The following is a 17,363-nucleotide window of genomic DNA, read 5'->3' as shown; positions in this document are numbered from 1 at the left end:
GTGCAAGTGAGCACAGAGGTTCTACTCTATGCAGTGAGCCACCATTGCCATTTTCTGGGGCCTCTGAGTCCTCCACTCAATATTTTTGCACCTGGCCAGGCATGAGGAAAGGAGAAGTTTGGAAGATCTCATGGGAGTTTTTAGGGGATGTCCAGAAACGGGATATATTTACCACTTCTGTCCAGATTCCATTACCCAGAGCTCAATTACATGGGCCTACCTGATTACTGAGAAATGTAGTTTTATTATGAACCTAGGAGGAAAATGAAATGGGCTGGTGAAAAGAGTTGTTTTTCCTGCCACAGGTTTATCAACAAGAACAATAAAGAAGCTCATGGTCTAACAGAGGAAACAGACAAGTGAACAGAGACATGAAGGCAAGAGAGAACAGAGTCAGGTGGGATGCAACTCTTTCTTTGTGGTGTTACTATAAGAAAGTTCTAGAACTGCTGGAAGCCCTTCTGTGGCTCCCTTCAGAGCTCCTAAGGATTGCTTTTCTGGGCCCCTTTAGAAATGGGGCACACTATATGGTACAAAAATTTGTGCATCACTGGCATCACCCTTGTAGCATCAATCATCTTTCGTTCCAGCAGCTGCTGTGGCATCAAGCTCTGCGTGGGCACCATCTGACTTCACACAGCTGCACCCTGACAGTACTTTGCCTCGTGGCCTTGCCACGTGCCTCTTGCTAGGTTCCCTGTTGACACTGAGTTTTGGGACACTGCAGAAGCCCACTTGGCACCTATGCATGAACAACTGGTGTGAGTCTTTATCCAATGAGATGAGCTAATGGATAGATTTCCTTCCCTTCCCCCTCCCATAGGCTATTCTGAGACTCATTTTATATGGCTTCTCAGAGGATAATCCCTTGAGCAGAAGCAATCAGCCATACTTAGTGGAGGCCAGATTAATAACCATCCTGGTATTGGCTCTTCCTTCCTCCCTACTTTACTCCTTTTGCTTTACTCCTACGCTATAGAATCAGGCTCTGTTTCTGGAGACGCAGGCCAAGACACTGCCATGAATGGGTACAGCTAAAAGCAACTTAGCTGTCTCTATTTCCCTTTCCCCTCCAGGTCCTCCCCACTGGTTCCTGATGAAGTACCTTGGGTCAGACTCCACTAACTCCTCTCAGTTCTGCAGACCTGACTCTCACTGGATAAGGTCAAGCCTGACACCTCTCCTAAATGCAGTCCCCAGACTGTTCCTTTGGTTGTACCTGTCCCACTCATTTGTGAATCAGTCATATACTTCTATTGATTTCTTTTTTGGTGACTTACTATTGTGTCTCTGTGTATATCTAACTTCTTATGTGCTGCTGACTTTTCTCAATGTTTAAGAACAGCAATTACTGACAAGTCTACCTTCCATCTCTCTCTTGGCTCTCACACCTCCCCAGGCTGCCTCTTGCATTGGTACATACATGCTCCTCTTTCTGTCTAGAGTACCACCTCATTTATGTTATTTCAATTTTTGTAGGCAAGAGACTTTATTATGCAAAGGAAGGGTCATTTGACTCCCACATAGGACCCACCAAATCTGTCTCTGATAAAACTCTGCTCCCTGGCTAGGCTCAGTGGCTCACACCTGTAATCCCAGCACTTTGGGAGGCCGAGGCAGGCGGATCATGAGGTCAGGAGATTGAGAGGATCCTGGTTAACACGGTGAAACCCCGTCTCTACTAAAAATACAAAAACAAAATTAGCCGGGCATGGTGGCGGGTGCCTGTAGTCCCAGCTATTCAGGAGAATGAAGTGGGAGAATGGCGTGAACCCCAGAGGCAGAGCTTGCCGTGAGCTGAGATCACACTACTGCACTCCAGCCTGGGCAACAGAGTGAGACTCCATCTCAAAAAAACAAAAACAAAAACAAACAAACAAACAAAAAACCAACTCTGCTCCCAGCCTCTTTCAAGACATGAGAGCCAAGAGTACCATGGGCACTGTTGAGAGCTTTGGAACCTGTAACTCTGGTGTTTGAGCTGGAGAGGCTGTGGCTACCAGCTGCCTGGTCCTGCCTCAGCTTCAACTTCAGCTCCTGAAGCAGCTGGTTCAGAAGGTCAAGCATGCTGTCCCCAGGAGGCAGCAGCAGGCGGGTCACCCTCAGTATACTCACTCACCAGCAGCTTGGCAAAATTGGAGATCCTCAGGATCTATGCATAACTCTCTATCTCATCCTCAACTAGATTGTAAGCTCCTTGAGGGCAAAGATTTTATTTGTCTTGTTTAATGCTGCATCCCTTGTGTCTAGAACAATACCTGGAACATAGTTGGTGCCTAATAAATATCTGTTTAAGGGAGGAAGAAAGACGAGGAAAGAAAGATCATGAGACATCTTGGCCAGCCTTGAGTCAAATGACAGAAATGCACACAAATGAGAGAGATAGGCAGCAGGGGGCTGCTGCCTCTGTTTTCAAGCTGGAGAAATCTCTTGTGTCTGCCAAGAAGTGAAGAGTGTTACTCACAAGAGAGTTAGGGCCACAGGCTGAAAGCCATCGGAAAACTGGGATTTCAAAGAAGCTAAAAATACTCTCTCTCTGGGGGTACAGTGAGGCTCCGCTAAATCATTATCATGGCCCCTGACACAGTCAAAATGTGCTTATCCTAAATGTATCCCACAAACTGCTCTTAGAATCATCAGACTCAGATCATTCCTGCTTTAACTGAGGTAGAATAAGCCTCTACAGTCAGAATCCAATCAGTTTTTTAGTCGGTGCTTAGGAAACACGATGGGCAAGCAGGGCGCGAGGAGGGCAGGTGGCTGCCAAGGTCAGGGTGGGAGGGGGCAGTAATGAGATGCCATACAGAGTATTCAGCCAGGCAGGGCAAACTCTCCATCCCTCCTTTCTTAATTTAGGAATTTCCTAATTCCTAAACCTTGGTCTAATTTCCCTCCTTTCTTCTATCTATTTTCTTCACAGCATTTATCACTACCTGCCCCTTGTATTTAGTCTTTCGCCTACTCCATGAAAGCAAGGGCTTTGTCTTGTTGACTGCAATATCCCGTTTTATATCAATGTCTGGAATTTGTGGGCACTCAAAGATTAGCTGCTAACGAATGAATTCGAGAGTGTAACAATTAGTTGAATCTCTGCCAAACACTAGGCCCTGTCCTTGAGGATGCTACAAGGATGGTAGGGGCGACAGGCCCGAAAATAAATGTACCATATCTCGACACCTGATTTCACGGAGATCTAGCCAAGGCGCTGCAGGGTCCGCGGGGCTGGAAAACTCCCGGGTGCGCGGGGCCTTGGGAAGAAGCCCGTCAGGAGCCAAGAGTGCCAGTGAGCCGGGCTGAGCGGCAGGAGACGCGGCTGGAGGCTGCTCCTCTGTTCCCTTGGCCACTCAGGATCTTCTTTTCCTGACCTGCGGGTCCCTCGCCTCTCCTTGCATTTGCTGGCAAGACCTCGGCCCCTGCGGAACCCCTGTGTCGCGGGACCCCAGCCACATCCTCTTCCACCCGCGGAGACGCCAGCCCCGGGTCTTCCACAGAGCTAGCCAGCTACCTGAGAGACCTCCACCTGCAGGCTGAACGCCCGCCGGCCCCCGCGCGCGCCCCAGGTCCCCGCCCCCTGCCTGCGACCCGTCGCGTGCAAGACCCCGCCCCGCCCCCTCGGCCCGCGGGACCCCGGCCCCGCCCCGCCCCCGTGGCCCTGCCGCTAGTCCCGGGGGGGCGGGGCCGCGCGCAGCGGCGTCTCCAAGGCGGGGGGCACGAGGCAGGGGGCGGGGCAGTCTCAGCGCCGACCAATCAAGGCCGCGATCACATCCATGCAAATACGAGCACAATGGAGCGAGCCCATCACTCGCCCCTGCAAGCAAGCTTGAAATGGGCTTCTGCCTGAGCGGCAGCCGGCAAGACCAATGGTTCTGTGTTTTGGACCGGCGAAGCCCAATGGCGCGACAGGGAAGGCGGGCCCGAGATGGGTTAGGGTGTCCTTGCAGGGTGTCTGAGCTAAACTTCACCAAATAATAGCTGTTTGTATTTTGGCTGCTGCAGGAGCCATTTTAGGTAAGTTCTTCTCTTAACTTTTTATTTTCCTTCCTGGCCTCGGCGGACCGGCCTTGTCCGCGGGTCTCCGGCCCCGCCCCGCCGGCCGGGCTAGGGTGCCCCTATGAATGGAGCCGGGATGAGGGGCTGCGGCGGCGTCCAGGCCCGGCCGGGCTGGGGTCCGAGCGCGGCCGGCGGGCGGGCGGCCTGGCGGAGGGCAGGCGGCGGCCTGCGGCCTGGGGAGAGGGGCGGCCTCTGCCGCGCCAGGCTCCTGCTCCGGCTCCCGCTCCCGCTTTCGCTTGGGTCGGGCGGCCGTCCTTGGGAGTGCGCCGCTGCGGGCCGCGCGCAGGGGCGGGGGTCCGGGCAGACCCCGGCCGCGGGCCTGGCGGCTGGGGGCGGGGCGTGCAGAGGCCCCCCCCGGGGCGGGCGCGGTGGGACCCCCGGGCCCGGCCGCGCTGGGGCGGGGCGGGGGTGACCGCTATTCCCGCCGCCGCCCCCGCGGAGAAGTTGCTCTATTCGCGTCCTGCGTCTGTTTGCAGGGGTGGAGGAGGGTGGGCTGGTGCCAGGTTGCTGCTCCGGGAGGGGGCGGGGGCCCCGGCGCGGCCTCGGATCGCGCACCCCCTCCGCCCCCTTCTTACGCACTAGCGCGCACTCGCCCCGAAAATTGGAGCCCTGGAGGGGTCCTGCAACCCCGCTGCCAAGTTTTGTGCATTATTAGATTGCATGTTTGAGCTTTAAAAAAAGATCTATCTGTCCTCTTCAAGGTATTTATTTTCTTCGCTGTTGAGAAGTAACGGAGTCCGTTGCGCCCAGATTTCCAGGGACATGCCTGTCGGATGTGCAGAGGGTTGGCAGCTACTTGGGTTTTTTTAAAAGGCGTTATTAGGAAATCCCCTCACTAGTGAGATAATTGAAATTTGAGTTAGTTTGCAGCTTACAGTTTTATTTGATACAATTAAAAATGCATAAGCAGGCACTTTATATTTGTGTACATAAAGTATTCCTAGTTCCAGTTATGACTAATGTGACTATGGTTTCAGTTGTGTGGGATCTAATAAGGCAGTATAATTCAATTTTGATCTTGTAGGCCCCTGTTCTCCAAATTAGGGTTTATGGAGCATTAGTAATCTGGCCAAGGTTTCTGGTGAATCCTTGGCATCTCAGAGCATCTCTCTGGGACTGTGTGTGCCTTATTTCCCACCCCCTGAAAACTCCTCGTTTCTGGTGGCAGATCCACGAACACAGAAAATACACATTTTAAATATTTACAGTTTCCAGGATGTCTGAAATATTGCCCGAGATTTGATTATGGTTTCCCAGATGGTATGTAAGAGTACCATCCCAGTGGGACCCCAGTTTCGATGTACTTTGTGGAAATATGTTTGTGGCGTTTGGGGGAAAAAACCGGGGCAGACCACTTGGTTTTGCTCCCTAGGCTGATGTGAGCTGTGTGACTTATTGGGGGTCTGTCCCATTGATTTCATGGCACAGTCGAGTTTGACTATAAGCCAAATTGGAAAATCAGGTTGGCAACCTCAGAGAGAGAGTTTTTGTGAACTTTATGGCTCTCTGGCAACAGAAAGAAGATTTGAGATCTGTGTGTGATAAAATGATTAGGCATGAATCCTCAAGTAACATGATTTATGCCAAACAGAGCAGGTGGTTTCTTATAAGCAATGCATCATTATAACCAAAGGCCTTGGGAAAATGCGGAGTGGTAAGATTATTAATTTTGGAGTTCGTTTTGTTCCAGGGCAGACTTCATAGGTGAATTATAAGTTCTTTTGAATTTAAACTTTTTTTCTTGATTAGTGGGCGACTAAAAGCTAGCCTGCACACATCTTTCCCCACCTTTCTGTTAGCTTTGGAGTCTCTCTACTAATAACCAAACTACAGTACTGTTCTTGGTGCAGTCTGGCCATGGGCGAAGTAAATCTGGATCTGTTGCGAAATTGAGTTGTGTTTCAGTGTGGTATCACAGTTTCCCTGGAGTCACGTTTTTTATTCTGCAGTTATTTCTTTGTTTTTCACATTTAGCTCTTCTGTTACATTTAGTAGCACTGCAGACTCTTTCAATATGATCATTTTTATAACTTTTAAATATTCTATGTCTTTATACTTTTTATAATTTATTATTCGTGTAGTTGGAAGTTCTCTGAACTCATCAATGTATTAGTTGAGGCAAACCACACAAGAAATTGAAAGACAAGTTAGAAGTGAAGTGGGAGAAATACGACTAACTGCTGCATTTCTGGAAGAACCTTTGGCAGTTTTGTTTTTGTATTTATTGATTTACTTTTTGTATATTTCAAATACCAAAGAAAACCTGAAGCAGAATCATATCTCATTAGAAACCACATCTTATTTATGATTTTGCTCTAACATTGCAGAAAACCTGTTAGAAACAACAGGCGGCCCTTGGGCTACTATGTCTTGGAGAGCTCCTTGGTTTATATAAGTTTCAAAGAAATGTTTTGGTTTTCTTGGAAGTATGGCTTTTCCCCAAGCAGAGTTTGTGGTTATGTCTTCCTGTGTTATACCATGAGGTTCCACAACATCAGGCTTGATTCTCCCTGTAGGTGCCTATGTTTTTCACCTTTCATGGAAAGACTTTAATTGGTAATTACTAAATGAGATCACTCACGGACCACCCATGTTCTGAATCTCTTTGAACAAGTTTAAGGATTCAGAGATTCTACCTGCAAAAATGTCTTTGGTATAGGACAGTGACAGTATATCCATATCAACTGAGGAGGCTGTACTCTCCCTCCGTCCTTCCCCTTTCCCTGCCTGGTATAAGGCGGCTTGAAATAGTTTTGTTTTTAATACATATTTAATGATTCTCTTATACTTCATTGCTCATGCAGAGCTTTAGTTTAATTCTAGTGAGAGGTGGAGTGAATTCCATAGGATTGCCTGCCTTCTCCTATACCAGGTTATTATATTGAAAACTCTTTGAAATACATAAAATGATAGCTAGGGCTGAGATATCTCTTCCCTAGAGAACTTTTTTTTTTTTTTTTTTTTTCAATGGAATGTGACACACTTGTGAGTGGAGCAAAAAGAACTAGCATTGATTGAATACCTGGTATTTGTCCAGTACTCAGGCAGATACTGGGGCTACAGAGTTGGGAAAAATACCTTTGCTTTCATAGCCACTTCATGAGGCTGGGCTGCAGCTCAGAGAAATGAAGTAACTTATTAAAGGCCATAAAGGTAATCAATGATAGAGCCAGAATTTGAACCCAGATCATCTGTATCCAAGACATGTCCTTTTCACCAATAGTTCTCTCTAAAGATCTGTTTAAACGCTCAAGCGTACTGTTGTATTTTAGTGGTATGGTGTTAGGTTAGTTAACACACCTTCCCTAAGTTCTACACGTGCATCCATTTTTACTTTTCCGTTTCGGGAATTTGTCACTGAAGAGGAGTGTTGAAATACAGTGAGGACACCCTTTCCCCCGCTTTGTCTCCATGGTGTAGGAGTGGTCTTCCTGGGGCACTTAGGAGTTCAGGTGTACCCTGGTACAGTAATAACCATGAAGTAGAGGGAGAATGCAGTCACTTTTTCCTTTGCCAAAATGTTCTTTTCTTCGGTTCATGTTGTGGAGGCGTTGATACCCTCATGAGAAATTCTGTTACTTCCATAAAAGTCCTGAAGGTAGTAAAATGGAGTTATTTTAAAATATCCATGCTTGTCCCTGTTTCTGAACTAAATCATCTGCATAAAATCCAAAGAAAAATGTTTATTTTTGCCTATAGTACCTGTATTTGTTGGTTTTTACAGTCAGTAAATAGTGATTCTGTGCATCCTCTTACATTTATTCATTATGTTGTTTGCCATCACTGTTCTATTTTGCAACCTTTAGAATTTGTAATGGAGTGTATATGATATAACTTAAATCGCTCCTATTTTGAAGAGTCAGGATTTTTTTTTAAAATGGAACGTTTTTTTTTTTTATAGTCATAATGAAGGACTTAGAAATTTTAGCAAGGAACAAACCTAAGTTTTCAACGGACTCCCGTGGTGCTTTTGTTATCTATTTCAATAATATACTAAGACAGCATTTGAAAATTTCAGGATGCTAGGAAGTCAAATTGTAAGATAACCAGGACAAGAATCCAAACATAAGTAGAAAGCGATGGATACATATTTGAATTTTCTAAATAAGTAAAGGAAGATTTCCTTTTTTTTTACCCCTTTATTAAGGATACTTGTAAGGGATAGTCACTGATCGCACTTTATGGATCAAATATGTTATTCTTTATCAAGTAGTTAAATTTTTAATATATTTTGGATTTTCTTATATACTATGTGACCAAGGTATTTTGGTTTTGGAATTTTTTTTTTTAATTCTAAGATTGTCTTTATGTAAAAGCCTGGCTTCAGGTTAAAAGTTCCAGCTACTGTGGTAACAGAGATCTTTAGTTCCTACCTAAAGGTTTAGGCTTTTTATCCTGTAGTTCGTGGACCCCTAGGGAGTCTTTGGCTGGTCTGTGAAAGCCCCAAAATAGTATGCAAATTTTTGTTTGTGTCTGCGTATTTTATAAGCGGACAGTCCATTGCTTTTTGTGATTCTCAAACGGATCCGTGACTCTCATACCCCTACCCCCATACCTTTCCACCAGCATACAAAAAAATACTAAGGGTCATTAATTTAGGTCATTCTAGAACAACTGCTTTGCATGAACAAAATCTTCTGCCTGGATGCTGACTTCTTTGGACCTTTTTTGTCCTTTAGCAAGTTCTGCGATCTCAGCCTTGATCAGTTGCCCTGGGCTTGGGGAAGAACTGCATCCCTCTGGCAGCATTCAGGCATTCCCTGGGATTATCCCCCAAATTCTTCCCTCCCTGTGATCACATGGAAGCGTTCCTTGCCCTTGCCCTTGCAGCCTGATAGAGTTAAAGGTTGGAATGGGAGACATGGGGGCTCTTGAGGGTCCTCGGCTTCTCGTTTTTACACATCTGCCTCTGCAGATGGGACTAGAAGGGTGGCTATGGCAAATGCGCCATAGCCATTTTCTTGCTTTGAATACTACTTCTTACTAATTCTGCTATTGCTTCATTCAGTATGTTAGGAGGAAAAGGGATTTTCTTTCTTACACTGAAGAATAATTAAAAGAAGCCCTCCATTTTTTATATTCCCCAGACTTTTATGAAATGCTTTGCAACTTCCATTAGTGCTGATTTTTAGTGGAGTTCTTCGTTAAAATAATGTGTGGTTGAACATAAAAGCTTATTTTTAGACTGCCAAAAATTTTACAGGGAACATACATACAAAACCAGGTGTTACTATATAAAAAGAATTTTATATTAAAGTTCTCACAGCCTTATTATTTACTTAATAAGTCAAGCAAATTGCTAAAACAATATTAGAGTAACAAAAAAATTCTAAGAATAACTCTAGGAGGTGGTAAACTTAAAGTTATTTTGGAGATTTTTTTGTTGGGCCAGACCAGAAGTTGAATAGAAGAAAAATCAGTTTATTTTGTTTAATAATAGATAATAATAATTAGATTAGGGAAAATACCTAAGCTTTAGGCAGATGGTGAAGGGCATTGACTTGATTATTTGGTTTGTTCCTTCCTTAAGTGTATATGAGTAAAGAAATATATCTGGACTCTACTTTGGATCCAAGAAAAACCATCAGTATTCTAAGAAATACTTTGAAGGATTATGTCTGGTAAGCTAAGTCTAGATCATAGATTTTATTTACGGAAAGAATTTTGCATAATTTAACACAGAGACTTTATTATTGCTCATTGTGTATTTTGGCTTAGCAATTCTTGCACTGTTGGCAGTCTAAATTAAACTATGGGTTTGGATGAAAAAGTTAAGCCATCATTATTGTTGATCCCGTGATAGAATCAGATCACATTATAAGTGATGACACCATTAGATTGCTACTTTAAGTAAACCTGGTATAATATCACTTAGGGATTTAGGGGTATTTTGCTTAATGGAATTAACAGTTTTGCCTTGAGTTGTAAAAATGTACTGAGGAAATGATAGAGGATATGAAAGAGGTCATTAATGACCAGCTCCAGAAAGATAAGTGTAAAAATGTAAAAAAAATAAGCTCTTGTGGATCAGGCTACTAAAAGTAGTCTACAGATTCCTGCAGGTCTGTGGACTGCTTACCTGTCTGACAAGGTGAGTACAGAACTTGAAAAGAAGCATGTAGATGCTTTTATAGCAGATGGTTAGAAAAATGGTTTGTTGAATCTAATAATAAAAGCAATTAGTTTATAATTGTAGTCCTTTTTAATTTATTTTTTCCTGGAAATTCATTTTTTCTGGTGTTTTATGAAAGTCTTGGCCGTAGATTGGGAAAGAGCAAAAACAAAAACTAGTTCTTCACTAATCATAGTGTTGGGAAACTTCAGCATTACCTTGGAGCATGTTAGAAATGCAAGTTTTGCCGGGTGTGGTGGCTCACGCCTGTAATCCCAGCACTTCGGGAGGTCCAGGCAGGTGGATCACCTGAGGTCAGGAATTCTACACCAGCCTGGCCAACATTGTGAAACCCTGTCTCTACTAAAAATACAAAACTTAGCCAGGCATGGTGGCGCGCACTTGTAATCCCAGCTACACCAGAGGCTGAGGCAGGAGAATCGCTTGAACTCTGGAGGCAGAGGTTGCAGTGAACTGAGATGCAGTGAACTGAGATCACGCCATTGCACTCCAGCCCGGGTGACAGAGTGAGACTCTGTCTCAAAAAAAAAAAAAAGAAATGCAAGTTTTGGGGCCCCATTGCAGACCTACTGAAATAGACCACCTGGGGTTCCCAGGAGTCTGTGTTTTAACATGCTGATGATTTTGTGCACATTGAAGTTTGAGAAACATTGTTAGATCAGCACTGTTCAGTAGAACTTCCTGTTATGATGGAGGTGTCCAGTATCTGCATGGGAACTACTAGCCACTGATGGTTTTCAAGCCCTTAAGATGTGGCTAGTATGACTGAGGATGAGAATTTTAAGTTTTATTTAATATTAGCTTAAATTTAAATAGCCACACATGGCCAGCGGTACCACTATTGAACAGCACAGCTCTAGACCCTTTAGCATCTCTACCCTCTTTGGAGCAAAGGTGGTTTTTTTTCTGTGTCTGTGAAGGAAAATATAATAGGAAACAAGATTGTCCTTTAACCTAAAACAAGTCTAAGCAAACCGTATAATAAAATTTGACAGTTATTTACCTATTTATATTTGTCTCTTTATTTTTATCTGAAAGTTGATTTGAATGTTCAGAAAATAGTAAGATGAGAGGATAAATTTAGATGTGTCTTGTAAGGCTTTACAAAAATCAAGGTAGCTGTTTCAGCAGGGCCTTATGACCCTTCCTGTCTATGACTAACATGCATGATGTCTTTCAACATGACTTTTGAAGCTTTTTTCTTTCATACTAAGATTGAAGATAGGCAGCTTTTAAGTGTAACACTGTAGTTCTCCTGTTCTCTATAAAAACTACTGGCTATGGGGGTTCCCATTACTTTAGACCAGTAATGGATATTTTTACCATACAAAGTATATCAGGTTTATCAATTAACTTTATAAAGGGAATCTTGTTTTTTCAAAATAACATTTACCAAGCCTGCCTTGAAAGACTGAGTCTTATTCTCTGTTCCCTTTCCAATGTATTTTAAAAATTGATTTGTTAATAGAAGCAGTTTCTTTGGTTCATTCGGGGTTGCACATTCTTCTCCGTCTCCTCTCCCCATCTACTTGTAAAGGGGGAATACAAGTTTTAAACTCCTAAAAATCAGTGATAAGATTGATTCTAGTATATTGATCGAAATCTATTGCAAAATTGAAAATTATGTTGTGATTAACAAGAAGAAGGAAATTACTGTAGAAGTAAGCACAGGCTGGGCACCGGTGGCTCATGCCTGTAATCCCAACACTTTGGTAGGTGAGGTAGGCAGATCACTTGATGTCAGGAGTTCGAGACCAGCCTGGCCAACATGGTGAAATCCTGACTCTACTAAAAATACAAAAATTAGCCAAGCATGGTGGCAGATGCCTGTAATCCCAGCTACTTGCGAGGCTGAGGCAGGAGAATCGCTTGAACCCAGGAGGCGGAGGTTGCAGTGAGCCAAGGTCGTGCCACTGCCCTCCAGCCTTGGCAACAGAGTGAGACTCCATCTCAAAAAAAAAAAAAGTAAACACAGATCCACATGTAGACTTGTAGCTTAAAAAATGCTGTCCAGTCATAACAAAGTGAGTCTAATCATACAGCAGTTTTAATAGATATATTTACTAGGTTTTAGATTTTCAAGCAGGAAATTGTTAGTCATTTAGGCAGTGACTCTTGAAGCAAGAGAGACAGTAACGGATGTCCCATGTGGTTTATAGACTCATAGAACATTAGAATTGGAAGGTTCCTTAAAAATCAGGGATAAGGCTGCCAGCATAGCAAAATTTATAATGCAGCAGTGTCTGTTTTGTTTATGGCGTGAGTTAATGCTGTGTAGTCTCTCGTTGGTGTTCATTGCAGATCAGCACTGTTTTCTCATTAATTTCTGTTGTAAGGGTGGTTGTATACTCACAGAGCAGGGACTGGTGGTAGGTTGTCTGGGCAGGTGCTTCTGTTTGACACAAGTGTCACTGATTAGGGGGCTTAACATTTTGTAACTTGCTGCTTTGAGCTTTTTTGTCTGACTTTCTTGTAAGGATGTCAAGTTCTAGATCTCTGGGCATGTATTTTGTTTTTGTTTTTGTTTTATAGAAACTGGGTCTCTTATGTTACCCAGGCTAGACTCATGGGCTCAAGTGATCCTCCTGCCTCAGCCTCCTGAGTAGCTGGGACTACAGACTTGCCACTGTGCCCAGCTCTCTGGGCATGTATTTGAATTCTTGCCATAGGGTTTTAAAGAATTGGAAAGCCCAGTGTGTTGGAATTTAGATCTGATAGTTGGACAGATCCTAAGCTTAAAAGGTTTGGAGGTTCCTTGCTTCAGGTTTGTTCCCATCACTGCCACTTGTCCTTGGAATGCTGTGTGAGATGTTACTAAAATATTGTGATTTCATAAGCTACACACAAAATAACCATACTCTGTCCATTTTTATCTGCACTTTGTGTCTGCACCTTTTCATGTAGCAGAGCTCTCCCTGCATGTTCTTGACTGTGTTGCGTATTTACTCTTGAACTAAGCTTTGTTTTTGCCCTTATGAGTGTGGTTGTGGCAGATTTAACCGTTACCGGGTCTTACACAGGTCACCATCATTACTAGATTCTCTGAAAAGAAAGCAAAGCTTCTTTCTAGCTTGTCAGGATTGCAGAAGAGTAGAGTTAGAAGGTACCTCTGAAGACATCTATCCATTTTCATTACGCATAATGGAATGGGGTCCTAGTCATGTAGATGTTTGTGAAGTCACAGAGCTAATCTGTGGTCAAGCCTTGATTAGAATTCAGTTCCCATTTTGCTGTATAGGACTTTTCCCTTAACCTCCAAGGATTAGGGTCCTGAAAACCCACATAGGAGAATTTCCCTTAGAATTTCATGGGGGAAATATGGGACAGGCGTGCTCAGAGATTAGGAGTGAATGTGTGAAAGTCTCCGTAATTTTTTTAATGTTCTCTAAAATAATAAAGATACTATCAATGAAATATTACATGTCTTAAATTAGTAAGAATGGGTATTTTAATAGCTCTTCTTTACTAGAAACGTTTTGGCATGTCCCTCTCTCATATCGTGGTATAGTGCTTGTACTATTTTGGTAAATTTTGTTTACTATTTTTTTGCTTAATGGAAACTTTTCAGCATATCCCTCCCTTTTATCACGGTAAAATGCTTGTAAATTAACCTTTGCTTTATTTGTAAATGATGTGCATAAGATTTTTTTCATACGTGCTTTATATGACTTAGGGTTATTAGGATAGATTTTTTCCCCAGATCTCTCAATAATCATGATCACAATAGCTGTCAATCACTGAGTGCTTACTGTGTGCCAGGTATGGTGCTAGACTCTTTCATGGTGTGGTCATTAGGATTTTTCAGTATTCTGGTTCTCTTCCTTAAGCACACGTGGTAGGGTTACATTCTCTCTTACACCTTGAAATTAGGCATGACTGTGTAACTTGCTTTGGATATTGACATTTCAGTGGAAGTGATGTGTGTCCCTTCTAGGCAGGTACCTTTTCTTTTTAAAGAAATATGTGGCCGGGCACGGTGGCTCAAGCCTGTAATCCCAGCACTTTGGGAGGCCGAGGCGGGTGGATCACGAGGTCAGGAGATCGAGACCATCCTGGCTAACACCGTGAAACCCCGTCTCTACTAAAAATACAAAAAACTAGCCGGGCGCGGTGGCGGGCGCCTGTAGTCCCAGCTACTGAGGAGTCTGAGGCAGGAGAATGGCGTAAACCCGGGAGGCGGAGCTTGCAGTGAGCCGAGATCGCGCCACTGCACTCCAGCCTGGGTGACACAGCGAGACTCCGTCTCAAAAAAAAAAAAAAAAAAAAAGAAATATGTAATGGTTACATAGTGTAAGCAAGTAAACCTTTGCTTTAAAGCACTGAGCTTTTTTAATGATTTTTTTTTTTTTTTTTGCCCCTGTGGGATGGTCTGCTTTTGTACTGTTTCCCATGCTCATTGTTTTCTGCTCCTCCCTCTTGGCCCATCCAGATATTTTCCTTCCATGAGACTTGAGAGCAAGACCGGTGTCTTCATGGAGCCTTCTCTTCCCATATCAGCCTGAAGCAATCTCTCTCCCCACAGCACTTCTTGAGTTAGATTTTCCCTTTGTAACTAATTTGGCATTTCATATTGAATTGCCTTTGTCTTTTCTTACATTGTTATTCATTTACTCCACAAGTGTGTGATGCCCATTTATTTAGTAAACAGTTATTGAAAATTCATTGTGTTTCAGCCATTCATGTGTCCTGGGAACTTGATAAATGCACATGGTCTCTCCCTTTATGGAATGCACTTTGTATTAGTAGACACAGAAAGGTAAACTACCACTACAAGCATCATGATCAATGTCAGATTAGAGCTATGTCCAAATTTTGTTAAGACTCAAGAAGAAGGATCAACCATTAAGCCAGGGGAGTAGGTTAAGGCTTTTGAAAGGAAGACCTTTTAAACGGGTACTTGAAAATTGATTCGGAGTTTGATAATCAGAGACAGATTAGTGTTTGTGAGCTTGGAGAGCCTTTTATGCATAAGAAACATCTTGCTGGGGGTTCAGAGGCAAATGGTAAGTTCATTCTGGCTGGAGTATGGTGGAGAGCCATGGAGTACTGGTAGGTGAGGGGCTGGAGGAGGGATAGGTTGGAGATGTTGAGAAAGGCTTTGAAGATCATGGTCAGTTGTTTGGGTTTGTGTTGGCAGTGAGGAGTCATCAGAGGTTTTAATGCAGGAGGGTGTCTCGTACTCTGCACTCAAGCACCAGAGGTTGGTTGAGTGGTGCTCAAACTTTGTAGTGTATTAGAATCACCTGAAGAGCTTATAAAAATACCAGTACCCAGGCTACAAACAGTAAAATCAGATTTTCTGAAGGAGAGACTCAGATATTGGATTTTTGATAATTTCCCAGGTGAGTCCAATGTGTATCTGAGTTTGAGAACTACTCTTTTAGAGGGGCCTGATGGAGTAAGGAATTCAGATACTATTGCAGTGGACTGACTAGGAGGTAAGCCTTTTTTTTTTTTTTTTTTTTTTTTTGTGACAGAATCTCGCACTTTTGCCCAGGCTAGAGTGCAGTGGCATAATCTCTGTTCACAGCAACCTCCACCTCGTGGATTCAAGTGATTCTCCTGCCTCAGCCTCCTGAGTAGCTGAGGTTATAGGCGCCCGCCACCACATCCAGCTAATTTTTTTCTTTTTTTTTTTTTTTTTGAGACGGAGTCTCGCTGTGTGGCCCAGGCTGGAGTGCAGTGGCACGATCTCGGCTCACTGCAATCTCCACCTCCTGGGTTCACGCCATTCTTCCACCTCAGCCTCCTGAATAGCTGGGACGACAGGCGCCCACCACCACGCCTAGCTAATTTTGTTTTTGTATTTTTAGTAGAGATGGGGTTTCACTGTGTTAGCCAGGGTGGCCTCCATCTCCTGACCTTGTGATCCGCCCGCCTCAGCCTCTCAAAGTGATGGGATTACAGATGTGAGCCACTGCGCCCGGCCAATTTTTTGTATTTTTAGTAGAGACGGAGTTTCACCACGTCGGCCCAGGCTGGTCTTGAACTCCTGACCTTGTGATTTGCCTGCCTCGGCCTCCCAAAGTGCTGGGATTACAGGCGTGAGCCACCGCGACCGGCCAAGATAAGTCTTGGAATTGAGGCATTAGGAGCTGGGACAAGGTGAGACAGAGTCAACCATTATTCTTTTCCTTCAGTGTTCTAAATGTTTGTCTTTTCCTACAAAATTGTGGTCCTCATGGGCGCAAGGCCCATTCTTTGTACCTTGAATTCCTCATAGAGATTTGCACATAGTAGGTTCTCAAAAACTATTTGCCTGCATTAAAGTCAGTTTTCCTTTGGTCAAGTATTCATACTGGTTGAGTACTTTGGATATTTTCATTTCACTTCTTTCCTTTTTGTTGTTAAATAGAATCTTCTTTAGGAATGAGAGTGGATAGAAATGAAATTTTTTTTGTCAATTTTACTAATAGTTCTGATTAAAATTAAAATTCACTAGTTAAAACAATAAGTCTTACATATGGTTTATCCGTGCTGTCTCTCTATATTAGCACAGATAAGTAAATTTGCCATTAATCCTTGGCATTTGTGTAAAAACTCCTTAGTACTAATACATCCTTTAAAATAAAGAATTCAGATGAAGTATCCAACAACATATGGGAGGTTTACGTTAAAAACAACACCTAACTTCTGTTAATTTATATAACTCAGGAACTCAGTGTTGTATAGAGGCTGACTTGGTTTGTGCACTTGAAATTCAGTTTCTCTTTGGCAAATAACTTCATTTATTTGTGAATGGGGATAGTATTGAATGTTTTAAGGCGTTTTTGAGTCAACTCTTTGTTCTCCATTCTAATGGAAGGGAGTTGGAACCTATAGAAATTAAAAACATTTTTTTTATTCTTAAAGGATTTATACTCCTTTGTATCTTAGAAAAGTATCAAACCTACAGACAGGTGTGAGAACAGTACCATGAACACCCATCTCCCCTTCACCTAGAACTACCTGTTATTAACATTTTGACAAATTTGCTTTATAACTTTCTGTCTCTCTATATATGCACTTTTTTTTGACAATACCATTTGAGAGTTACTTGCAGACACTGTAATGCTTCACCCCTAAATACTTTACATATTTATCCTAAGGAAAAAGGCATTCTCCTACATAGAATAATCAGAGTGTAATTATATCCCTCAGGAAACTTGAAGTAAAACCCAATATGCAGTCCTTTTTAAAA

The 17,363-nt window shown here is 43.2% G+C and overlaps 1 protein-coding gene across 2 annotated transcripts in view; it reads left to right on the top strand.

Annotated features, from left to right (window-relative positions):
* Positions 1–340: 340 nt before the first annotated feature.
* The window catches only part of CHD6 (chromodomain helicase DNA binding protein 6), a 221,366-nt gene continuing 204,343 nt past the window's right edge, over positions 341–17,363 (top strand). Inside the window, exon 1 of one of the 2 annotated variants that reach the window (XM_031656781.1) lies at positions 341–397. The gene's annotated coding sequence lies outside the window, so the exon portion shown is untranslated. Of the gene's footprint in view, positions 398–3,898; positions 4,009–17,363 lie in introns of those variants that run through there. The other variant, XM_017944807.3, reaches the window with a different exon arrangement.

The sequence above is a fragment of the Papio anubis genome, chromosome 16 (assembly GCF_008728515.1).
Source record: "Papio anubis isolate 15944 chromosome 16, Panubis1.0, whole genome shotgun sequence".
NCBI lineage: Eukaryota > Metazoa > Chordata > Mammalia > Primates > Cercopithecidae > Papio > Papio anubis.
The sequence above is the reverse complement of the archived record's forward strand: the minus strand, read 5'-3'. Positions and strand labels throughout refer to the sequence as shown.